Raw genomic sequence first — 26179 nt, 5'->3', positions numbered from 1 at the left:
GTTAAGAAGTTTGTCCCAATATTGTTTAAATTTGCTTCTTTGAAATTTGTACTCATTACTCTTAGCTCTGTCCCCTCAGGCAAGACAGAGCATTTCTAATCATTCTTTTACATGGAAACCCATCACATACTTGAAGACTGCCATCATGATGCCCCTGAGTAGTCTTCAGATTAAGGGTGCCCAATTCCTTCAATGGATCAATCTTTGTATGACATGGCCTGTGCACCTTTAACATTCCAAATGTCCCCCCTTGAATACTTTCCAGTTTTATTGATGTCCTTCTTAAATTATAGCTCCTAAAAGTGAGCTCACTTAAAACTGGGGGCAGAGTAAAGAAGACATCCTTAGAATTTGTATGCTTTAAGAGCTACTACATTAAATGTAATGGATAGGTCCTACTCAGCGCATTCAATCTTATTTCCCTCTAAATCCCAAAATTAAAGCCTTTACTCTAGTCATGCTAGTTTTTTCACTGTGTTGTGTTTCCTCCCCATCTTTCCAAAGGCAGCCTTTTCTTCAAACTCCTGCTTAATGCTCGCCTTTACTAGGAAGCCTTCCATGCCTCTAAAAGCCCTTGCTGATTCTCTTTTTTAAAAATTCCTAAAACTAACAGGACACACAATAAAATTTAGTCTTTAATAATAAACTATTTAAACTTTCAGTTTTTTGGAAGAAGAAATCAGTGCTCTAAATCACTATTGCTGATAGAATTATGCCTTGTACTTATTAGTGACAGAAAGGCAAAGTGACAAATGCTGAAAGGGATATGGGAGGAAAAGGGACACTAATGTATTTTTGATGGAGTTGTGAACTGGTCCAACCATTCTGGAGAATAACGTGAAACTATTTCCAAAGGGTTACAAATTGTGCGTATCTTTTTACCTAACAATACCACTACTAGTTCTATATCATGAAGAGATTGAAGAAAAGGAAAAGGACTCATATGTAAAATTCTTTTTGTAGTAGCAAAGAATTGGAAATTGAGGGAATGCCCATCAATTGAGGAATGGCTGAACAAACTGTGCTTTATGATTGTGATGAATACTCTTGTATTTTAAGAAATGATGAAAGATAAGGTTTCACAAAAACCTGGGAATGTATATGTGAACTGATGCAAAGTGAAGTGAGCAGAATCAGGAGAACATCATAGACAGTAACAGCAATATTATAATGATAATCATTTATGAAAGAATCTGATCAGTGAAAAGGATTCCAAATCCAAAGGATTCATAATGAAAAATGCTATCTATTTCCAAAGAGAAATTGATGAATTTTCAATATAAATTGAAACATTTTTTCACTTTATTTTTCTTATTTCTTAATTTGGTTACAATATGACTAATATTGAACTATGTTTTATGATTTCACATGAGTATAGTATTTGCCTTATTAATAGACAGGAAAAGAGCTGAAAGGAAGGAAAGAATTTGAAATTGAACATTTAGAAATGTACATTTTAAAAGTAATAATGAATTGTTTATATTGTTTTCTTATGATCCTCTATTAAATATCTTATCTCTTCAACTAGATTTTAGGTTGCTTGAGAGATTATGAAATTCTTATACTATTCCTGTATAACTACTCCATGATGTCCACAATAATGGGGTAGAGAGTAGGTGCTTAATAAATGCTTAATTGATTGATTAATACATATCTATATAGCATACATAATCATATTTGTACATACACATATAAATTCTTATTTTTTCATGGAATTTCCTATAGAAGAATTTTTTCCCCCACTAATAGAAGAAAATACCACTGTGATGGGCAATTCCCTTAAACTCCCTGGAAATCATTTTTCTTATAAAATGAAGGGGTTAAACTAGAAGGATAGTGGATAGAACTGAAGTCAGAAAGACTTCAGATGCTTATGAGCGTGTGAGGACTGGGTAAGCCATTTAACTCCAGTTTGCCTCAGTTTCTTCAACTGCAAAATAGAGATAATAATAGCAACAATTTTCTAGGGCTGCTATGAGAATCAAATGAGATTTAAATAGTTCTTGTAAAGCACTTTGCAAAGCTTAAAGCATTACATAATTGTTAGCTATTAGTTTTATCATTGTTAATAAAATGACTCACTGAGGGTCATACATTAAATTAGTAATTGAGTAGTGATCAAGTAGAAACTCTACAACACCCAGACATATACAGACTATGTTCCATGCATGACAATCCATAGAACATACAGCCTCAGTGATATCATATTTACTTGACTAAAATAGGAAAGAACAGTCAAATCATTTCCTTTCTAGCTACTGATGGCCAAACTCTATGCATATCTTCTAAAATTCTCTAATGGTTAATGGTAAATAGGTCTAAGGTAACTATACAAATAACTTTGGACGAAAGTCATCACCTTGTGCTGTAGCTCGCCTTTGAGTATCTTTTTGGGAGATCTCTTTTTGAAGTTGGTGTCTCTCTGTAAAACATGGATTACATTTACTTAGGCCTGTTTGTCTGCCTACTGTGTTTTTATTTTAAAGCAAAAAGCAATGGAAATATAGCTATTATATCAATTGATCTTGATGAAATTTATCTTCTTCACCAATAAGATTACTGAAATTTACATTTTCATCACTTTCAATTTTAGGAAGAGTTGTAAACTCCTCTTTGGAGAAGCATTCCAAGATTAGTCTCAAGAGAACCAATTATTCTAATAAGAATGTCAGTAAAGTTGGGACTGATTGAAAGGAAAATTCAGCTTTATTACTACAGTTTACTTTAAGTAGTCACATAGGGATCAGGGTCTAATGATGATCCTGGAATATGTTAAGATTAGTATTAGTGGTAGTCTGTCTTAGTATTCTCTTTAAACCATAATTTGTTCTTTTTGCCCAGTCATGTCCAACTTTATGTGTCCCATGGACCATAGCAGTTCAAGTTCTTTTAGCCTCCACTATCTCTCTTAAGTTTGTCAAAGTTCATGCTCATTTTTCTCTATCCATCTCATTCTCTGCCTTCCCACTTTTCCTTTTCCCAACTTTATTATTTCCCAACTTTAGTATCTTTTCTCATGACTCCTATATTCTCATTATTTGACCAAAATATTTAAACTTCAGCTTCACTATTTGACCTTCCAATGAATGATTTGAATTGATTTCTTTAAAACCATAATTTGATCATCATATTTAATTATTCTGATTGAAGAGTAAAATTTACAGAAAAGGATTTGAGAAATAAGTGATTCTATAGATTTTGTTGGCATTTTTGGGGGGGAGGGAAGAGAAGATGTGCAGCATGTGCTCTTCCTACTTTTAAAATATATATTTAAAATTCAATAACATTTCTTGCCATTGTTACCCAAGTATTAGCTCTCAGGGAGAAGGAACAATGGATTAAATTGTACTGAAGCCTGATCAAATTGGCTAGAGAGCCAAATATTGCATTTATACCTTGTAAATAAAAAATACTTGTTATTAAGTTTTCCTTGACATGAAACCTAAATTCTGCTTCCTAGTTTTACTCTCTGGGAACAGAAAGAATAAATCTAATCCTTCCTTCGTTTTCATAAAGGCAGTCATCATATCACCACCTTCCTAATTAAGTCTTTTCTTCAGACTAAATATGTCCAGTTTCTTCAATAAATCTTGAGACAAAAAAATCTGAAGATTCTTCAATATCTTGGTTACCTTCCTATGGAAATTCTTTCAGATATTTCCTAAAATGTGACACATAAAACTGATAGACAACTTGGGATGTTGTCAAACAATGACTCAGTAATGAATCTCTCTATATCATACCTCTTTTAATGTGACCTAATATCCCTGATTTTGGGGAAAATTGTGGAAAATAAGAGAAGAGTTATAGGAGTATGAATGTTGTTTTGATTTTCAAATAAATGGAAGGACATGGTTTCTTTATACTAAAGATTAGTGAGATTTCTCAGATAAAGATATCCCATGTAGTAGTTTGAGAATTTATCAATGAGAGACAATTCAAGGTACAACTAATTAAAGGAGCAAGAGGCACATAGTCCTAGTATAGGTATAAAGAGGTAGTCACTTAAGGGAAAAACCAAGTTTCAAGAATAGAACCCCAGAAAGTAAAAAAAAATGAGCTGGATATATGAGAGTGAGAGACACTGCAATGAAAGTCCTATAGCACCAGGTCCTATAATACTGGAAGATATGAGTTGCCTCTCAAATTGCTACATGGGATATCTTTCTCTGGGCAAATTGCTGCTAGATCCTGCCATCACTCACAACTATGCCATTGTTCCTAGGGTAGAAGTTTATAACCTGGTTCCATGAACTTTTGTAGAACGGGCAGTAAACTTCCTGGCCATTTATGGCTTACCACTTGTAACTTTTCTGTAAATGGGGCATCTCATCATATATACTACCCCATGTGTGAATTACATTTTGTTTATATCTCTCTTTAAGCAGTGAAAGAAATTCTAGGCTTGGAACAAGGAGGACTCATCTTCATGAGTTCAAATACAGTCTCAGATACTTATTAGTTATATGAACCTAAACAAGTCACTTAACCCAGTTTCCTAAGTTCCTTATATGTAAATGAGCTGGAGAAGGAAATGGCAAATCACTTTAGTATCTTTGACAAAAAAATGCTCTATTTCCCTCCAAGAGAATCTTGAAGAGTCAGACACTACTGAATGATAACTATTTCAATAAATTTTGTTTCCTTTATGATCTTACATATTTTAATTTTATTCATTTAAAAACAAGGGATTTATACATTTTACCAGAGTTCCAAAAGGTTCACATACCAAAAATGGAAAAAAAAAAAACCCACTATCCTAGGGCTTAGGCAAGGCCCCACCCTTAGAACTGCTCTTTTTAAGGACATCAAAGAAAGGTGTTCAATCCTCGTAAAGAGATCAGTGAGTAGTAACACCTTATTAATTCATTTTCCTATAACTCCACCAACTGAAGCGAATGGGCCTGGGGGAACCTCTCCCTTATATTAATGACCTGCAGTTGCCATGTCAAACTGCATTCACATCTATTTTAAAGATGATACTCTATTGACAGCAAGAATCCACTCATCTTATTCAGAGAAGGAAATGGGACTTTAAATGAAGCTAACTCAGTAATCACTGAAACAAAGAAACTGTGCTTACCTGTATTTGGTATAGAGCACTGGACCTTTTGACTTGAAGGTGTACTATTATAAAAAAAAAAAAAAGAAGAAGAAGAAAAGAAATCAGTCAGCATTTTGTTGGCACAGTCCCAGCTCTGTATTAACTATCCAGATTAATGTTAAACCATACCCCAGGAATTATTCATGAAGTCTCCCTGTACAATGTAATTGCAGATTTTGGCATCCAGAGTCTGTAGACTCATTGTTTTTATAGATTAGCTTCTCTTCCTGAACTACGGAAGAGACAATGATCTGGTCTGCATATTATGGGGAGGAGGAGGGTGAAGGACTAACAGATTTTACATGAAATGGCATTTGTAAAATAGGAACTTACTGCCAATGTGCCAGGTCTCATTTACATTGTGTGTGAGGGGACCCTTCTAATATTCTGAGGGGGAAAACAAGAATTTGCTTCAGCCTGAATGTTAGCTTTACTGGAAATCTTCCTAATACTAAAAGGGAAATTCAGAGTATAGTAGAAAAGACCTGGGACTGGGAACGAGCAGATCTTAGTGGAAGGTCCAACTTGACCACTAAGTAAACGTTCAACCACTCTGTCAATTCTCCTCTCTATGCCTGCATTTCTTCACCTATAAAATTAAGAGTCGTGACTCTCAGTTTCCTTTTCACAGTATCTGATCCCATAATTAAAATAAAATTAGCCTTTATCTCTCAACTGGGGTTAATAGTACTCCTCAGCACAAGTAGCATGTCTGCTAATTATTTTATGCTTGCATAGAGATAGGTACAAAAATGTATTCACATATAGACCAGTATGTATAAGGAAACAATCATTTACGGAAAGATTATAAGTGGTCATCCAGAAGTGGCCAGGTAGGTACTACTTTTCCTGCAGGAAAAAGTGTGAAGATATTCAAAACCAATTAAAATGTTAAACATGTTGAAAGAGGGCTAAAATATATTGTAATTGTCAAATTACCAGTGGCTTTAACTAAGCAGAAATAAAAGAAAAGAAGACAATGAGTTCCTTATTGGTTAGCTTTGAAAATTTTACCTTTATTGCTTTGGAAGACAAAAAAAGATTTGAATTAGTTCTCATTTGAATAGAGTTTATTCTGCTTAGCTCAACTCAGAGTTAATGATCTATAGGTTTGAATGAGTATACATATTTCTTCAAACTAGTCTTAAGGACTTATTTGCTCTTCCAAAGATAGTCTCTCTCATCTATCTACATATGAGTGATTTTCTTCAATGACCAATAACTTATGTACGTCAGTTTTCACCTACTGATAAAATTCTTTTTAATTTAACAATACATATTTTACTATTATAACAACTTAGTAAAAATGATAGAGAGAGAGATGAGAAAGCCTATTGATAATTTCAGTTTCCTCCCTGATATGGCAGGGCTATACAAAGACAATCAAATAATTTTCTTCTCCTAGCATGATAAATGGGCCCTATGACTCTTGTCAAAATGTTGATATTCTGTCATAACTTTATTTACTTGGTTTGCATCCAAAGGCTCACTGGATAGTCAGGTGAATTAAGTACTTGATTGATAATATTGGCCCTGAATGTTAAATAGGAGTAGTTAATGGGAATATAAAATGGACAGATGATGTGTGAATAGGGAAGGTATAAAGTGCCTTCCTGTTAAACTAGAATTTTAGTTACTAATTATTGATTGTCCTTTTGCCCAATTCAGATTTTTGTGTTGTGAAAGCCTTTCAAGAACTATAAAATAATAAGTTCCTTTACTGAGCTTCAAAACTAAATTTTTTGAATTTTTAAATTTTCATTCTTAAGTTTTAGCCTGATCATTCATCTGGAACTCTCCTAACATTCAAAGCAGAATAGAAAATTAAATACAATTTCTGGACAATTGATTCTAAAAACATCTTGGCACAAAATAGAAAAAGAATATTATAAGGACTCTTTGTTAATATTTTCTGGACAGCTCCCTCAACCATCTACTTTGTTCTATGCCTTAGCTGTACTATATCTAAAACTATATTACAAAGCATCAATCATCAAAACCATTTGGTACTGGCTAAGAAATAGACTAGTTGATCAATGGAATAGATTTGGTCCCCAGGACAAAATTGTCAATAACTATAGCAATCTAATGTTTGACAAACCCAAAGACCCCAACTTTTGGGATAAGAGTTTACTATTTGACAAAAATTGCTGGGAAAATTGAAAACTAGTATAGCAGAAAGTAGGTATTGATCCATACTTTATACAATATACCAAGATAAGGTCAAAGTGGGTTCATGATGTAGGCATAAAGAATGATATTATAAACAAATTAGAAGAACATAGGATAGTTTACCTCTCAGACTTGTGGAGGAGGAAGGAATTTGTGACCAAAGAAGAGCTAGAGACCATTACTGATCACAAAAGAGATAATTTTGATTAAATTAAGTTAAAAGTTTTTGTACAAACAAAACTAATGAAGCCAAGATTAAAAGGGAAGCAATAAACTGGGAAAACATTTTTATATTCAAAGATCCTGATAAAGGCCTCATTTTAAAAATATATAGAGAACTGAATCAAATTTATAAGAAATCAAGCCATTTTCCAACTGATAAATGGTCAAAGGATATGAACAGACAATTTTCAGATGAAAAATTTAAAACTATTTCTAGTCATATGAAAAAGTATTCCAAGTCACTATTGATTAGAGAAATGCAAATTAAGACAACTCTGAGATACCACTACACACCTACAACATGCATTGTTGGTGGAATTGTGAAAGAATCCAAATAATCTGGAGAGCAATTTGGAATTATGCCCTAAAAGTTATCAAACTGTGCATACCCTTTGGTCCAGAAGTGTTTCTACTGGGCTTATATCCCAAAGAGATCTTAAAAGAGGGAAAGGGACCCATGTGTGCAAAAATATTTGTGGCAGCCCTCTTTGTAGGGGCAAGAAACTGGAAACTTATTGGATGCCCCTTGGTTGGAGAATGGCTGAATAAACTGTGATATATGAATGTTAGGGAATATTATTATTCTGTAAGAAATGACCAACAGAATGATTTCAGAGAAGCCTGGAGAGACCTACTTGAACTGATGCTGAGTGAAATGAGCAGAACCAGGAGATCATTATACATGGCAACAAGAAGAACATACAACAATCAATTCTGATGGACATGACTCTCTTCAGCAATGAATTGATTCAGCTCAGTTCCAATTGTTTAGTAATGAAGAGAACTTTTTACATCCAGAAATAACTATGGGAAATGAGTGTGGACCACAACATAGCATTTTCACTCTTTCTGTTGTTTGCTTGCATTTTTGTTTTCCTTCTCAGATTTTTTTCTCTTTCTAGATTCGATTTTCTTGTTCAGCAACATAACTATATGGATATGTATACATATATTGGATTTAACATATATTTGAACATATTTAACATATATGGTCTACCTGCCATCTAAGGGAGGGAATGGGGAGAAGAAGGGGAAAATTTGGCACAGAAGGTTTTGCAGGGGTCAGTGTTGAAAAATTACCCATGCATATGTTTTATAAATAAAAAGCTATGATAAAAAATAGACATGGCCTAAAATTATTAAAAAGAAGAAGCAAAGACCCAGGAAAAGAGAAATGAGTCAAAATTAGGTTTTGTGTGGAAAGTATTCAGAAAATAGGGATTCCACATAACAGTGCTAAGAAATAGCAACACATCCCCCATGGGCTTATCTCAGATACAGAGTAAATAATCACTGAGTTTTTTTCTTTGCTCCATAAGTTTATTAAGCAAAGCAAAGCAAATCATATTCCCACATATAGCAGAAGCATTTTATAGAAATCTTAACTTGAAGTTTCTTACAGGTATTGTTTATCTTAGAAAGGCTTGGCCTGAAGAACACATATGCAATTATTCCCCACTTATACCATTTCACTCTTTTGATAAATGTGATAAAAGGGGTTTCACATTATATCTTGTTCATACAGATATTCCACTTTTAGGCAGAAAAAAAAACCTCACAGCAGATCCATAATATCCCCAGCTACTCTTCAACATCCCTTAAGAGAGGTAGAGTTAGCACCCGCACAAGCCTACTTTAATTCTGAGAACCCTTCAAGAATATTCAGTACAGAAGTGACATGAAATTCTTATAAACACTGAAATGTAACTAGATTGATTTCCTATAGATGGAGCGTTCAAAATATAGCTGGAAACAATATTCGGGAATATGATTTACCTTGTTTTTGCTGCTCCTAGATGATTTCTATGACCAGATGCATACTTTTCTTTTGATTACTTGCCCAATGGACAGTTGTTCAGTGAATATATGTTTTTTAAATTGAATTATATGCAAAAACATTTGATGTTGATGAAGACAGCTAATATTTATATGGTGCTTTAAGATTTGCAAAGTGTTTTACATGTAAAATCTCATTTGATCCTCACAAAAGAGCCTCAAAAAAACTATTTTATCCTTGCCATTTTTACAGAGGAGAGAACTGAGGCCGAAGGTCTTAAATAATTTGTTCAGGATCATACCACTAGAAAGTGTTTGAGGAAGCATTTGAATTTGGGTCTCACAACTCCAGGTCCAACACTTTATCCATTGCAACACCTAACTGCCAAGAGCCTTCCTCCCCATTCCCTCAATTGAGGGCTTTGCAGTTCTTACATCACATTTAGATGTCTCAAAGGATCATAGATTTAGAGCCAAGAAGGGACCTTAGAGGATGTCTATTCCAACCCTCTCATTTTACAGATAAGGAAATTGAGATCTAGAAAAGTGAAGAGATTTGTCTTCAGTCACTTAACTAGAAAGCCACAGAAACAGGATTGGAAGAGAGATTCTTTGGTTCCATAACCAGCATTTCCCCTAGCATTTTTCATACTATCCATATTGCTTTCCTAAATTAAAAAGTAAAGCTTCATTTTCCTTCATTTCTGAATACTTATCTAAGGAAGAGGCAGTACAATTTGTTGTCATTGTGTTTTGTTTAAATTTGGCTTGATTTTTGGCATTTGATGTCAGCTCTTTCACTTGCTGTATGACTTTGGGAACCTGAACATCTGAATTCTCTGCAAAGTCACCCAATCTAAATCCTAGATGGACAGACTGAGACTAAGTTTCTCTTCATTTGTTTTATGGTTACTGTGAGGATCAAATGAGACAATGTGGCATTGAGTTTCTGAAAATCTTAAGTTATTATATGACAAGCTTTTATTGAATACTTACCATATGCTAAGCACTGTATCACTATTAAAATGCAAAGAAAAATGTGATTCAGCCTTTGTTCTCAATAATCTTACACTCTAATGAAGGATACCACATGAACACACAGATATACAACATACATTTGAGAATATATTTAATTTATATTACATATATTATGCAAAATAAAGTTGCCATCTGGTATAATATAAGAGAAGTAGCCTTAGTGGCAAAATAAGCTACCTAAAGCCCACAGGGAGATATGGACTTTAGGAAAGTCACATTAACAATGGAGTGGAAGATGGATTGAAGTGAGAACAGAAGCAATAGGGACATAAAAAGAAGGCAGTTGCTATACTCCAGGCAGCAGGAATGGGAGGACTGAATTAGGACAATGGCTGTGTGAATAAGGGAGAGGACAAATATAAGAGATATTGTAGAGCCAGAAATTATAAGATTGAATAATTGACTGGATATATATCATGCATGAGAGTGAGGAGTCAAGAATGATAGCAAAGTTGTGTGAACTTGGAAACCTGACAATATGGTAATATTATTGACAATAATATCAAAGTTTAGAAAAGAAGTGAGTTTTGGGGGAAATTACTGAGTTCTGATTTAAGCATACTGCGTTTGAGGCATCCACAGTACATCTCAATGGAAATGTCCAATAGTTATTGTTTTCAGTTGTTCAGTTATATCTGACTCTTTGGGACTCCATGGACCACAGCACTCCAGGACCTTCTATCCTCTGCTTATCTCTTGAAGTCTGACTAACTTCATGTTCATTTTTTCTATGACACTATTTATCCATCCTATCCTCTGCTTCTCCTTTTTCCTTTTGCTTTCACTCTTTCCCAGCATCAGGGTCTTTTTCAATGTGTCCTGTCTTCTCATTATATGGCCAAAGTAGTTAATCATGGTTTCAGTATTTGATTTCCAACGAATAATCTGAACTAAATTTAAAGATTGACTCATTTGATCTCCTTGCTGCCCAAAAGACCCTCAAAAGTCTTCTCTAGTGCTGCAATTCAAAAGTATCAGTACTGAAGTGTTCTGCTGTCTTTATAATCCAGCTTTTACAACCTAGCATCACTAAAGGAAAAACCATAGCTTTGATTATATGGACCTTTGTTGGCAAGGTGATGTCTCTGAGTTTTAGATCTGCCACAGCTTTCCTTCCAAGGAGAAAACAAATTTTAATTTCATGACTGCAGTCATTGTCTTCAATGATCTTCCATTTCTTTTTCCTCTATTTGTCAGGAACTGGTAGGACCAGTTGCCAAAAGCTTGAGATTTTTTTGTTAAGCTTCAGACCAGCATTTACACTCTCCTCTGTCATAGACATCAAGAGACTTCTTTGTGAAGAATTGTCCAATAGAGGCAACTGGTGAACTGGAACTGGAATTCAGGGGATAAACTAGGACTGGATGGTGATCTTGGAGGCGTCTTATCATTGAACTTGTGGGAGCTGATGAGGTGAGGCAGGGAGGGGAGGAAATGGAGGAAATACAAAGAGAGGGAGGAGAGATAGAGACAAAGAAGAGGCAGAGAGACATAGAAAGAAAGACAGAGAGACAGATAAAGACAGAGGCAGAGATACAGAAAATAGAGAGAAAAGAGAATATGAAACCTTAGAACATACTAGCAGTTAGTGATGAAAAAAGTGATTGGACATGTAGGAGGAAAACCAAGAGAAAGCAGTATTGGGAAAGAGGCAAAAGTGATCAACAGGGTCAAATGCTGCATGAAGATTGAGAGAACTAATTATGTTTGGTAATTAAGAGATCCTGGGTAACTTTGGAAAGAGCTATTTCAGTCAAGTTTTTTCTTGCTCTTGAGTTGAATTATCATCTACAGAGCTTTGTCAGTAAGGTTGACAAACATTTGGTTTTTTGTTTGATTTTTTTTTTTTTTTATATCCATTTAGATTGATTTGAGTTTTCCCAGGAGTGTTTCATTTATATTCCTGAAGACATGGTTTGGTTTTAAAGGAAAAATGTTAATGAGGAAATTTAAGTTTCCTTTGACCAAGCTTTATGTGAATCCTTAAAAAAAAAATCTGAGAAGCCTCCATCTACTTGAAACTCTTTTCCTAAAGTTGATAATATTAGAAATGTCTTGTTTATTTGTAATTTTCTTTTCAATGCCTAGGGCATTATCATCATCACCAGTAAATACTGACACAATCCCTACTATGTACAATTCAAAATGCCAGTGGTAAGATTTGAGGAACTTAAGGGTCAGAAAGTGATGCTAGAATTCTAAATTATTTTCATTAGAACAAATTACTATAAAAGGATTACAGAATTAGAGCTCTAAGTGCTAAAAAGCCATCAAGTTCAATCTTCTTATTTTATTTCCATTGTAAAAATGTTTATAAATAAAATGTGTGTATTACTGTTTATGACAAATATAGCATTGACTACTCCATTAGGCTTATGCGAAGGAAATAAGACTAAATCTGTAAGTTGATTTGACAAAGAAATTTGAACATAATTGTCTTTCTTAGGTACCAAACATGGTTGCTTTTTATTGAAATAAATATGACCATTCATTTTGCAGCAGGTTCCTGAACAAATAGCCATCCATCCAGCAGAGGGCACACAAGTTAACAAAAATGTCTTTTCTCTAGTTTATGCTATTTTCTAAGTATGTTGCTGGTAAAAACACAAATTACAGACTTTATGGATGATTTTTTTTTTTTACATATGCTTAGAATGCTTTACTAATGAGAATAATAATTAAAAGTTAAAAACATCAGAATATGACTTGGCAATGTCTCTGACACAGTTTTGATAGTGTGTTTGTACAAAAATATAGCCCTTGGAGAATTATTACAAAGTATAATAAATTTGGAATCAAAGCAGAATTTACCCTGAAGATACATTGGCAAAGATCCGGAATTCTCTCTCTCTACCTCCTTTTACCTTTTAAAAACTTAGACAGAACCATCTATCCTCATTAGGAGTGGGTGGGTGAATATGCATGCAGAAATCATCTGATCCCTTTTTATGAATCTTCCTAGATGTCTTATCAGGGACAGATTTATTATTTTAAACACGGATTTACATTTACCACTTTCATTAATGAGTGTTCAAAATATCTATAAGTCTACTTTTCAAACTGCAATATTGATACAAAAAAAAAAAAGGTTACATGTATTTTTTTAAATCCAGAGAAAGGGTCAGATTTATGATTTTTAGAATGAATTTACTTTTACCACTTTCATTAATGAGTGTTCAAAGTCTGCTTTTCAAACTGCGATATCTTAACAAAGACAAGATTACGTGTATTATTTAATCCAGAAAAAAACATTTCTCTAAAAGAGGCTTTTCCCAAAAGCATTAGAGTTTAGGATCAAGTTTTCTATTCTGTTGAAACAACAAAACTTCATTTAGAAACTCTTTTGAATGCAAAGCAACTTAATAATAAGTTTCGTGAGTCCTACTTTGAAGAGAGGGAACTTGAGGAACAAAGATTAGTCAAATACCCAAGACTGTGTATGGAATCAAAGGTGAGTCTGTATGAGAATTCCAGAATACAGCTTTCTAGTTTTTCCTCTGACCGCGGCTGTGATGCTTAATATTGCCATCTCTTCTAAGGGCATGGTGAGCTCTCTGACGAAGATGCTGTCAGAACAGAGGGATGAGGCAGGATGATAATTGCAGGCTTCTCTCCTCATGCTCCATGATAGCTATTTTATTTTTGCAGTTAAGTCACGTGGAAGGTCGGACCCTGTTGTTTTCTCATTTTAGCAATAATATAGCAATAATAACAATAATAAATAAATACAACGTGCTCAAGGCTAGAAATTTGTGTGCCTAATTTCAGAGTAATGCCAATTTCCACGGCCCTGTTATCAGTACTGCATATTTATAATGGAATTACAGGCCTACTCCTGACAGAAACAGTTGTCACCCGGCCCTTCTATTGCTGCCCAAACACAGAACCGGGAGGGAACACATTAATACCATTATGTCCTCTGCTACAAGAAGACATGGCTTATTTAAAAAAAAAAATTCTAATCAAAGTCTGTAATCTCGTCATCTGTAAATGATCACATTGATGTCTTTCCTGGAATGAAGGCAGCGGCAGGGGAAGGGAAAATGCCTGAAAAGAGCATGATGAGAAAAAGGAGAAAGAGAGAGAGAGAAGGAACCCGAAACTTCAATCAGTGCCTCAGCTTCCAAAACTATGACACTGTCAAACTGGTGTCATTAAAGCTAACTAACCATATTAAACGAATATTAAAATATAGGTTCCTTTGCATACCGTAATGAGCAAGACTGCTTTTAAGTCTCTCCCTGTGCTTTGAGGTGAGGTGGCATTTACATTCCCAAACTTTGAAGTCAGAACAAAATGTACAGGTAGAGGGTACTAGATCAAATAATAATCAACTTCAAAAAGCATTTTGGCTGTTAGATGTCCCAGGGCTAATTTCCTCTAGACATTTTAAATGTAAATGTCTAAACTCATTTAAAAATGGTAAATTGGTCTAGGTTCAATCAAAAAACATCCTGACACAGAACAGGCAGACTAGGCTAATTGTCATTTGTTTGTCAAATGAATTCCATTTGGAAAGGAATGAAACCTCCAAGCTAATTCTTTTAAGGTGAGCTGGTAGTTGTATTATCAGTTAAATGCAGTAAAATGCATAATCATGGGATGATAATGAAAACTGAACCCATGTTAGCACTCAGGCTCCGTCCGCCACGGGGCATGGAGCGATGGGACTTAAGTACTGTAATGTTCCATGGGCCACAATGGCACCAAGTCTGCTCTTTAGCCTCAGAGATACTTTCTTTGCATTTTAAAAAACTTTATCAAAGCACCGTGGCAATGTAGAAAATGTCAAAGTGAAATGCACTGTAGGCAAATTGAGATTTCATTAAGTTTAAATTTATTGCTTTTGACTGATGTATTACCATGCTTGTTAAGAACCAGTAATTTGGAATATCTGCCAGCCTGGTAAAATAGCTTTGTCTCCTTGTGTATTACTTTGTGTGGACTTTGAAAGGCTGCAGTAATTCAAAGTGAGGGCGGGTTGTGTTTTTTTAGCACAGCTTCAAATGTTGTGAGGCATCTGGCCTATGTGCTCTGATAAATCTCCATGTGCCTTCTAAGAGTTTTGTCAGTTTGCATGTTGCTAATTGCAGGACTAATATTTATAATACTTTGATGTTTCTAGTCAGAGCATAGAACATTCAAAGACTAGAGAATTGAAAATGTTTCTTTTATTTGGCTATTGCTTTTCAGTATTCGGGAAGTGGAAGTAGACTCAATTGAATTCCATTTAAAATATATGTTTTAAGTGTCATCTGTGAGCAAGACATTGTGTGGGCAGCTAGGTGGTACAGTACATAGAATGATGGGATCTGGAGTCAAGAAGCCTTGAGTTCAAATCCAGTCTTAAATATTCACTTGCTTTGTGACCCAGAGCAGTTCTGTAAAATGGACATAATAATAGCACCTACCTCCCATGGTAGTTGTGTGTGGGTCTAAGGATAAAATCAGATAATACTTCCAAAAAGGCTTTGCCAACCTTAAATTATTATATAAATGCTAGCATATACTTGCCATTTATATACAGCAAATACATACATATACATATACATATATATATATATATATATATGCTAGAATCACAAATTCAAAATAAAATGTTTCCTTCCCTCAAAGAGGCTGACAGTGCAAGGGATAATGCTGTAAAAAATTACCCTGGCATGGGTTCTTTCAATAAAAAGTTATTAAAAAAAAAAACAACAACAAAGAGGCTGACAGATAAACTTGGAAACTAATAGAAGATAATCTGAGGAAGTATCTAGGGAGCTAAAAGACAGCAGAGAGAGTTTTAGGTCTGGAGGCAGGAAGACCTGAGTTCAAATATGAATTCAGAAGCTGAATGAGTGTGGCCCTGAGTGAATCTTGACTTCTGTTTGCTTTCTTTTCCTTAATTGTAAAATGGGTATCACCTATCTTACAAAGTTGTCAGAATCAAATGAGATAATATTTCTGAAGAACTTAACAGAGTGCCTAACACATGTTGCTCTAGAAAAGATTATTCCCTTCCCTTTCACAATCTGTGAATCATAATTCATAGAGGGGCAGGGTCTTAAAGGTTATCTCATTCATTGCCCTCGGTTTTCTTTTGGGGAAACAGATTTCCTAGGTAAAAATGACTTCCTCAAAGAAGAGATATTATGGCTCCATCTAGCTCTAAAATTTTTGATCACTGAGCCAGAAAAAAAACAAATAACCTATTGAATTTAAGATGGAAGGGGAATGTTTCTTAAGCTGCTGTTATTACAAAGAGCCAATTGACAAGTAAACAAGCTTAAATCAGGGACTTAGCCAAAAAAATAAAAAAGCAACTTCTTTGGGATATGCAATAGAGTCAGCACAGATTCAGGCCAATCTGCTATACCTTGTACCCATGGAATTATTAGTGAGAACTAATATTTACAATAAATGTCTTGTTAGATACTTGTTTAATCCAAGTATAATTTTAGAACTATTTTACTATGTCCTGATTTTTTTCAATGTTTTATTTACCTATGTTTGACAGTAAAGGAAATATGCTATAGTACCCAGAGGGCAGCAGGAGATCCAGTAGGCAGTGAGCCTACTGCCCACCTTTGGTACATTAAAAACTATGTGACCCCTGGCCAGATCTTTTAGTCTGTTAGTGAACCTACTTGACTCTTTAAAACTGCATTAGTGGAACAATTGCTGATCTGATTCGGTAGAAGGAATAGTTTCCTATGCCAGTGATATCACAGGTATGAACACTGTCCATTGTATGTACAGAAAAAAACCAAAACAATACAACGATCCTCAATCCTCATGTCTAAGTGGGAGTTGACTGAACTTATTGTGCCCATACTTTTTTTCCCTAGAGACATCTCAGTCTTCTAGAGGCAAATGACCACTGTCTTTAGATTCTTGGATCTCATGAACGTGGGTATTCTTAGTAATACAAACTGTAGTGTATCCATACAAATCTACACGGTGTAATTCTTGTCCATGTCCATAGGGTCAATTATATAATCTGAATGACTCTTATTCATATCTATAGGAGCAACCATATATCTTTGCTGCTTTTGTCTAGAGATTTTGATTGAAATTCTATAGATTTCAATGGAAGTTGATTTTTGTTCCTTTGTTCTTACTATATTCCTTTGAGACATTAGGATGGGAAAAAGTCCTACAAATTGTTGAAAATACCAACATAACTAAGAGATAATCTTGTCTATCTACCTGTTTTTAATACCAAATTGATTTCAGACAATGTCTTAATTCAGTCACTATAGACAAGAATCAACTTTTTTTTGTTTGTTTTTAAAAACACATTCAGTCATATCTAAAACAGAGTTCCTTTTTTCCTCCTTTTTCTTTTCCTTTAGCTTTCTATACAATACTAAAAAAAAATGAATGGTCTTTAGGCCATGTTTATTTCAGTTCTAGAAATAAGGTCTAGAACTTCAAGGAGAAAAAAAAAAGATAGTTATTTCAAACCCCTAGCAGTGATAAGTGGTCTTGCTTGAATAAATTTGAAAGAGGGATGCTATACAAATTCTCTCTATTAGCATCATGACACCTAGCAAGAGGAAACTTGTGCAGGAGAAAAGTTGGCAGCAGCTGACATATAAGATGAGAGAAAAACTAACTACCCACTCTTACAGACACAGACACATGAGGGGGAAATGTTCTTAGCCCCTCAGTCAAGAAGCAGCCCAAGCACAAGAAGCATTTGGCAAGGATCTTTAAGGACTTTGAAAAGTAAAAATCAGACAGCTGCAAAAAGGACTGTGCAGGCAGGGCAGGATCATGTATATCAGTAAGAAATAGCACCTATCCGACAAAGACAGTGGAGGCATTTGCATAGTTGCATCAGCAGTGGGAAGAAGAAATCACTCCTTGTGGAGTCAGACATTGGGAAATAGATAAAGGCCGGGAAGAATGTGCCTTTTTGACTTCCCAGATTAATGTAGATGTGAACACATTAGCACTGTTTGAGGGAGAGTATTCTCTTTTGCAGATAACCGGGATTGGAACGATTGGATTACCAAATAATGGACCTTCTTAGTTCGGTCATCACAACTTATCAAGTACATTAATTTAAAACCTGCAATTTTGAACTTAGTGTGATTGAGCTTTACCAAAGATTGAATTACTCAACTTTTGTTTGGGAATGTCTCTGTGAAATTTCCTGAAAGGGATAGTCCTCTTTCTTTTGTGCTCAGACGAATACTAAATCACACACTTTATGGATATTTATAGACATAGGAATGATAGTGCTAATGTACTCTAATGTCTTTTGACTTGACTGGAAAGACTGTGAGTGAGATTTTGGACTTTCTATTTTAATAATGAAGAGGAGTGCTATATCCTATTTGCAAATCTAATTAGAGTTGTTATTGTATTTTTTCCTTTTCCTTTTTTTTTTTTTTTTTTTTTTTTTTTTTGTTAAAGAGAGTTCAGAAAAACCTTGTACCAAAAGAGCACTTTTAATTAAAGTACTTTTGGTACAAGGACCTATTATTTTTATAAAGCTTATTCTATTCCAGAAAAGAAAATAGATCAGTGTATTCGCATAATTGTTTATCTTTAATGAAAGTGAAAAGACAAAGATTGACAAAACTTCCATCTCAGTCCCTATTTGTATGTTGAAACAAAGGCAAAGGCAATAGATTTTAGTATCTCCTCCATTGTCTTTGTCCTATTGAGGAATGTGTATGTGTATGTGTGTGTTTCTGTGTGTGTACGTACGTATATTTACCTTAAAAAAATCAAGACTTGAGAAAAACAGAATCTTTATCTCAAAGGTATGAAGATTTAGTGTTTTAGCATAATTGTATAATGTTCAATCTATCAATACCTAGTTGAGTTGAGTTTTCGAGTCACCACAGGTAAAACCAAATATGAGCCAAAATTGCAATTTTGAACAAGAGAAAAAAATGATTCACTGTAACTGAGAACAATTATGAGATAATTTACCTGCATGCTGTTTGGGGAATTTAAACAAAAGCTGTGCCTATCACTCTATGAATTATAGGTTCAGTGTTGGCAGAAGGTAAAAATGGAATTGAAATGTCCTAACTGAAATTGGCAAAGAAGTCTTAGACATTGAGCAATCATAAGGCCTAATTTTCTTTGGCAGAAAAACTGATATTATGAAATATTAATAAGTAATCTACCCATGAATCTAAGGAGTTAGAAAAGTAGATGGAGTTTATTGAAAACTGGGTGTGTTCCATATGATCCCTTGAATATGAAGTGTTGAGTAACAATAGAGGTCAAGAGGACTGATTAGTTCAATTAAACAAATCTGTAAAGGTAACAAAGATATGTGCCATTTTTGGTGCAAGATTACTGCAAGAGGAACAGGAACAAGGTTGAAATTATTAGGCCAAATAAGGAGGGGCTTATAGGTTACAACAGAGAATAAAGTTATAACTATTATTTTGGCCTATGAAACAAGAAGTATAAAATTTGGAAGTATAAAATTGGAAAAGGAAAATGATAAATGTTCGAGGGAATGTAGAAAATACACTATTGGTGGAGTTGTAAACTGTTTTATGTGTTCTAGAGAACAATTTGAAACTAAGCCCATTGCCTTTGTGAATACTTTTTTAGCCAGCAAAACTATTATTAGGTTCATATCCCAAGGAGATCAAAGGAAAGGAAAAAGACTTATATTTACAAAATTATTTATAGAAATTCTTTTTGTGGAGACATAAAATTAGAAATTAAGGAACTATCCATCAATTGGGGAATGACTGAACAATTTGATGTATATAATTGTGATGGAATATATGCTATATGAAATGACAGTCATAATACTTCCAGAAACCTGGGAAGATTCATATAAGCTGATGCAAAATAAAATGAGCAAAATCAGAAGAACGTTGTACATAGTAACAGCAACAAAGTAAAGATGAGTAACTATGAAAGACTCAACTACTCTGATCAAAGCAATGATCCAAAACAATTCTAAAGGATTGATTATGAAAAATACTATCTACCTCCACAGAGAGAACAGATGAACTCTGAATGCAAATTAAAGCATACTTTTTTTTTCATTTTCTTTGTTTCTTGTGTTCTTGTTGTTGTTTTGGCTATTATGGAAATAAATTCTGTATGAATTTACATATATAATTGATATTATATGTGCCTTCTCTATGGGTAAGGAAGGGTTAAGAGGCAAGAAGAGAATTTGAAACTCAAAATTTTTAAAAATGAATGTTAGAGGAGCAGCTAGGTGATATAGTGGATAGAGTACCAGCCCTGAAGTCAGAAGTTCAAATCTGACCTTAGACAGTTAACATTTCCTAGCTGTGTGACCCTAGGCAAGTCACTTAACCCCAATTGTCTCAGGGGAAAAACGAACCTTAGAAAAATTTTCCTTTTTTTAGGCCTAAATCAAGGATCATGTGTTCCACAAAATCCTTTTTGAATATTTCTATTCCTTTTCCCTCCTCACTTTCTTATAACACATTGCCTATCTAATGAAACATCAGGTCTTTGAGAACATAAAACCTTTCAATTTCTGATTTTGTATCAACCCTAGCATATCTTATACCTAGCAGTTACTTGATTTCTTTTGAATAGAGTAGAATTCTCCTTTACACTTGTTTTTTTCCTTTGACGTAGTTATGGATATATTTGGATGCATGATATTCCCCTGTTCTAAATTATAAATTCCTTATCAGATCTGTACCTATAATCTCTATCATTGTATCCTCACACCCAGTAGAGTGCCTTACACACATGCTTAATCATGTTTGTTTAATGGAATATCTCCTTTGGATATGTACTCTGCTTTGAAATATAATAAATGTGACATTTGCTTCAATGGATTATAAATTCCTTATGATATCTGTATCTATATCATCTCTATTTTTGTATTTACAGTTTCTGTCACAGTTTCTTGAATGTAAATAGTTGTTTAATAAATGTTTATTTCCAAACTTGTATGGATTTGCGATCTCATCATTATGGCTATTTCCTTCATTAAAGCGGATTATAATTCATCCATATTCTCTTAATAAATTTTATCAAACCTTGATGAATCATTATTGAATTTAATTGGATTAAAATGAAAGGACATACATTATCCTACTCTTAAATAGTATACAAACCCAATATGGGAGACAAGATAAATAGTTGGGTAATTCCTAGATATGTAAATTGCAAAATTACAGTGAGGTATAAGAGATTATGATAGTACATTGGCAATTGTGTGAGAAAAGCTTTCTGAAAGAGTTAAAACTCGACCTGTGATTCCAACTCATAATACCTAATTGACATGATAAAATATAGCTGCATAAATCCAATCTCTGACATAAGTTAGTTTTGTAGTCTAGGAGAAGTCACTTAATCCTTCTTGCCTCAATTTCTTCATCTGTAAAATGACTTGAAAAAGGAGATGGCAAACTGTTCCCAGTATCTTTGCTGAAAAATCCCTAAATAGGGTTATGAAGAGTCAGAATCAATTAAAAAATGATTGAATTAAAAGCAAAGTTGAAGCTTACTATGTGCTCGGTTCCATGCTCTGTGATAGTTCCTAAAACCTGTGTGGCAAAACAATTGCTTAAAAAATTTAGTCTGTTTCATGTCAAAAATTTTAAAAGGCATTTCCCATGTCTATGACACTTCTGAGGAAATATGATACTTTAGAAATGATATGAGAAAACTAATGTTTTCAAGTTGCTTTATTGGTTGACAAATGGGAATTAAAACCAGAAGAGATCTTTTCAAAAGATTGTACTTTCCTGGCATGACTTCTAAACTAGATTGAGGGCTAGGGAAGTTTGAGTTTCTTTTTTTCTTTTTTCTCTTCTCTAGACAATTTCAACCTGTAGCTCTCACTAGAACTTCTCAGGGTGTCATTTATAAAGGTTAACAACTGTACATGGGAACATATGCAACTAAAGTGATCTCTAATCTTATTTAAGAACAAAACCCACTTCTTTTTTATGGCTAGCCAAAAATCCTTGATGCTTTAGCGGCTTCAATTGGTGCTTTAACTTGAACAAAAATCAAGTACCAGGAAGCCCTGTCTGATTAAACTTCTTACCTTTTTAACCACATATACATAAGGGGAGCAAGATGAATTAAGTAGTTCTAAAAAAAAAGAGACACTCTTTCCAACTGTAAGATAAAGACAAGAGGAAAGTTGGTTCAATTGCTGAATTCCCTTAGAGCACCAAGGGAGTGAAGGGAACAAGTGTGTCAGGTGTACACTAATGGAACATGGCTTAATACAATTCCTTCTCAAAGATGTGACTCCTGAGAGATGAAGAAAGGAAAAGCCAAGAGTGAGAGGTTATCCCAGATAAGTACAAAGAAGGAGCTTCCAATGTTTTCCCTATTGTGTCTGTTACACTTATTGGTGTGAATAATGTTGTTTTGTTTTCACAAAGTCAGTCATGAGCAAAAAGAGAATAGAAAGCGATAAGCCAAGCCCAGGAAACTGGAGAATGACACGCTGTGATAATATATGTTAATTTAATTGGATAGATGTGAATATGGTTTCATAAAAGACAAAGAAAAAAGGTACCAGAGTATATTCTGAACACTTGCTTTCAAAGTGCAAATCGGGCCCCACCCATGTTCAAAATATCCACATCTCTTGCAAGTGGTTTAGAATCTGCTTTGCTTGTGGTAGCTTATTTATTTTTAAATTACCATATTTTTAATGCTTTGGAGATAAAAACTCTGGTGGAGCCAGACTTCAAATAGATGATGTTCCGAGAACATCAAAACAAAGAAACTGTTTCTGAAACCAAATAAAAGCATTTTTTGAATGACTCTTCTAGTCCATTCAAGTTTTCTTTCAGTTTAGCGGCACTGGCTCAGATAAAGGCCTGAACAACTCATAGTCTATTCAAAAGTATCAGATTCAGCTGAAGGTGAAGAAAATAGGGTATCTGTAATATTCATGAGTTGGGACGCTTCCCAAGTTTGCCCATTGTCTGAATGACTTTACAACTGCTGGGGGGTATGTATTACATAATAGATATTCATTGGCACCCATCTTTCCTAATCAAGGCAAACCTTGTACCGAGTCAAAAGAGTCACACCATTCTTTACTGGTTCAGATCCCAGCTAAAATACTGCCCAGACTTTGAAGCAGGATTGTCCCACTCCTTGGTTTACCAGATGCCAAACTAAAGGTCGAGATATCATTTCCTTACAGATCCTATGAACTGAAATCCTTGGTGGTGTAGCCTTTGGAAAGCTTTTGTTTTCAGTTGCAGGAAGCAGAGAACAATTTCCAGCAAAGTATTTCCAAATCTGCCTATTCTGACTTTCTGAAGCAAAGTGATGATTGCATTTTACTGGGGCAATTTGACAACTAAGCAGGTATCCAGGTACCACCTCTGTATGATAGAAGCACTGCCCCACCCTTCTATGGAAACCCTCATGTTCCCCTGTTTAATAGTAACCTAGAACGTAAAGAATAGCTATTTTCAAAAGAAATTGAGAAGAAATTCAGACTATAATAGATATATGAATGACGGACAACTCTTTGTAGTGATCTTGTTCTAGTAGAAAAAGAGAGTGATGGCTTAGACATAAATATTGCAATATTGTTGGTACCAAAGAAGGTTTTTTTTTTCCTTTTTCTTTTCTCTGTGGAGTCCCAGAGACAGTGCCATCTGTACACTTGTTGTTCATAGCATGATCGAAGAAAGCTGAAAGCGACTTTACAATCATATAGTATAACTCTCTCTTTTTTACAAATGAGATAACAGAGAAGCAAATTGAAAAAGATCACATAGGTAACAAATATCAGAAGAGATTCAACCACAAGATTCTAGATTTGTAGTTCTTTTGACTATACCATGTACTTCAGGTACCCCAGTGGTTGTTGTAAGGGAGAACAGAGATGGCTGGCTGACACTCAAGCCTTTCTTGACTCCTCTTCCAATCTGCAGAAGCACAGAATGGAGTCCCTATCATGCCTTTCTTCTTTCCTTGGGAAATGATTTAGGATGAGGTCTTTTTTCCAAGTGCTTCCTGCTCTTTTCCCTACATTTCTACCTTCCCCCCCTTAATACTTTGACAACAATTAGCTCCATGTTCAGCCTGGGCAATAATAAAATACCTTAGATCTATGTAGTTCCTTTCTTATTTTTTACAGAGTGTATATATATATATATATATATATATATATATATATATATATATATATATATATACACATATATATGTATATATATACACATATATATGTATATATAAACATTCATACAACCACAAGAGCTCAGAGCCACTAGTTAGGAAAAATACTGATAGTAAGAGGTTTGGTTCTCTACCTTAATTTAATATCTCTGAATGTCTGTGTCTGTGTCCATGTCTGTGTCAATGTGTATCTAGTGAACTCATGGCCCCAAACCAAGATATAGGAAACAGATTAAAGAAATGATCAGAAAAAAAAAAAAAGAAATGAGCAGAATATATGACAATATCTGTTACTGGGCAAGAACCTGGATGGGAAGTTGGGGAAAGAGGAAACTTTTGGAACTTCAGCTTTTAAAGAGATGAATAGCTTTAGACAGAATCCTCTATTCCAACATTTTTGCAGGGGCCCCATGATCTTCCTCAGTCTCTCCTTGTTCTGCTACAATTCCCCTTTCACTTTTCCCTTCAGTCTGTATTTTCAATTTTTTTTCATTTTCCTGTAGCTCCTATGCCACTGAATCTTTCCATTGTAGCTCATTAAGTACCAGGCAGGGCTGGGGACACTGACTCCCCACTGTTATTGCTATTGCTCAGCTTTTGAAGTCTCCATCTCTCTCCAGCTATCTCTGTCTTGCTATCTCTTTTTCTACCTCTGTTTTTGTCTCCCTGTCTGTCTCTCTGTGTCTCTTTGTGTCTTTATGTCTTTCCGTGTGCTTCTCTGTCTCCCTTCTCAGAATTCTAGAGTGTCTGCCTGTCACCTCAAAAATCACAATAATTCCCACAATAACTCTTAGGGGATGAGAAGAAATATATTTTTTCTCTGCACTACAAATCCCAGATGCAAATCAGTTTTCCAAACCCTAATGCATTCCTCTATGGAGTATGGAATTTTGCAATTTCTTTCAAAAATCATCTGTGGTATATTTGACACTTGGAATTATACAGTACAATCTCAAATTAAATCAGCACTTAACAAAACAAGAATGATTAACCCAGATTCCTAAGTAATTATCTTAGAGTGATAAAGAAAATATACATTAACAATATATACAATAGACTTAATTTAATGCAGAGCATCACTTGACATGCTGCTTCAGTGACTATTGTTCTAAATTTCATGGAGTATATAGTATAGGCGAATACTTCAGCAGTACATGCATAGCAATATAGCTCAAACAAATATGCACAAAAGCAAACAAAATCAAATTGACACTAACACCAATTGGTTATGCAAAATAGCCAGATTATGTGCACATGACTAATGACAGGACAGACTACAGTTAAGAAATTATATGATATATGTATGATGCTAATACAAAGCAACTAAAGACAAACAAGAGGAAAAAAAATAATAGTAAAACAGGAGTATATTGAAATGCAGTTATTAACAAGTTCATCCATGACCACATTACATTCAAAATATCTATTTCATGGCTAAACTATCATTCACCTACACAAGTACTGAGACAGAGAGTTGAAGCTAAATATTAACCATCCATCTTTCAATTATGTGATTCAAAGACTTAATGAAAAAAATTCATTTTTAAAAGTTTTAGTGCAATGTGTTTATAATTTCCTTTCCTATAAAATGGTGTTGAAATCTTGTTTACCTCTTCTACTCACCAACCCTTCCATTGTTAAAAAATTTTGGGTTTTTGGGTCTTCTAGTGAAGTGTCATTATTAGTAGCTTGGGAGATAGAGAAAAGTGTTGAGTAACCTCAAGGTCAGTGAGCATATAT

Source organism: Antechinus flavipes, chromosome 2 (genome assembly GCF_016432865.1).
Source record: "Antechinus flavipes isolate AdamAnt ecotype Samford, QLD, Australia chromosome 2, AdamAnt_v2, whole genome shotgun sequence".
Taxonomy (NCBI): Eukaryota; Metazoa; Chordata; class Mammalia; order Dasyuromorphia; family Dasyuridae; genus Antechinus; species Antechinus flavipes.
The sequence above is the reverse complement of the archived record's forward strand: the minus strand, read 5'-3'. Positions refer to the sequence as shown.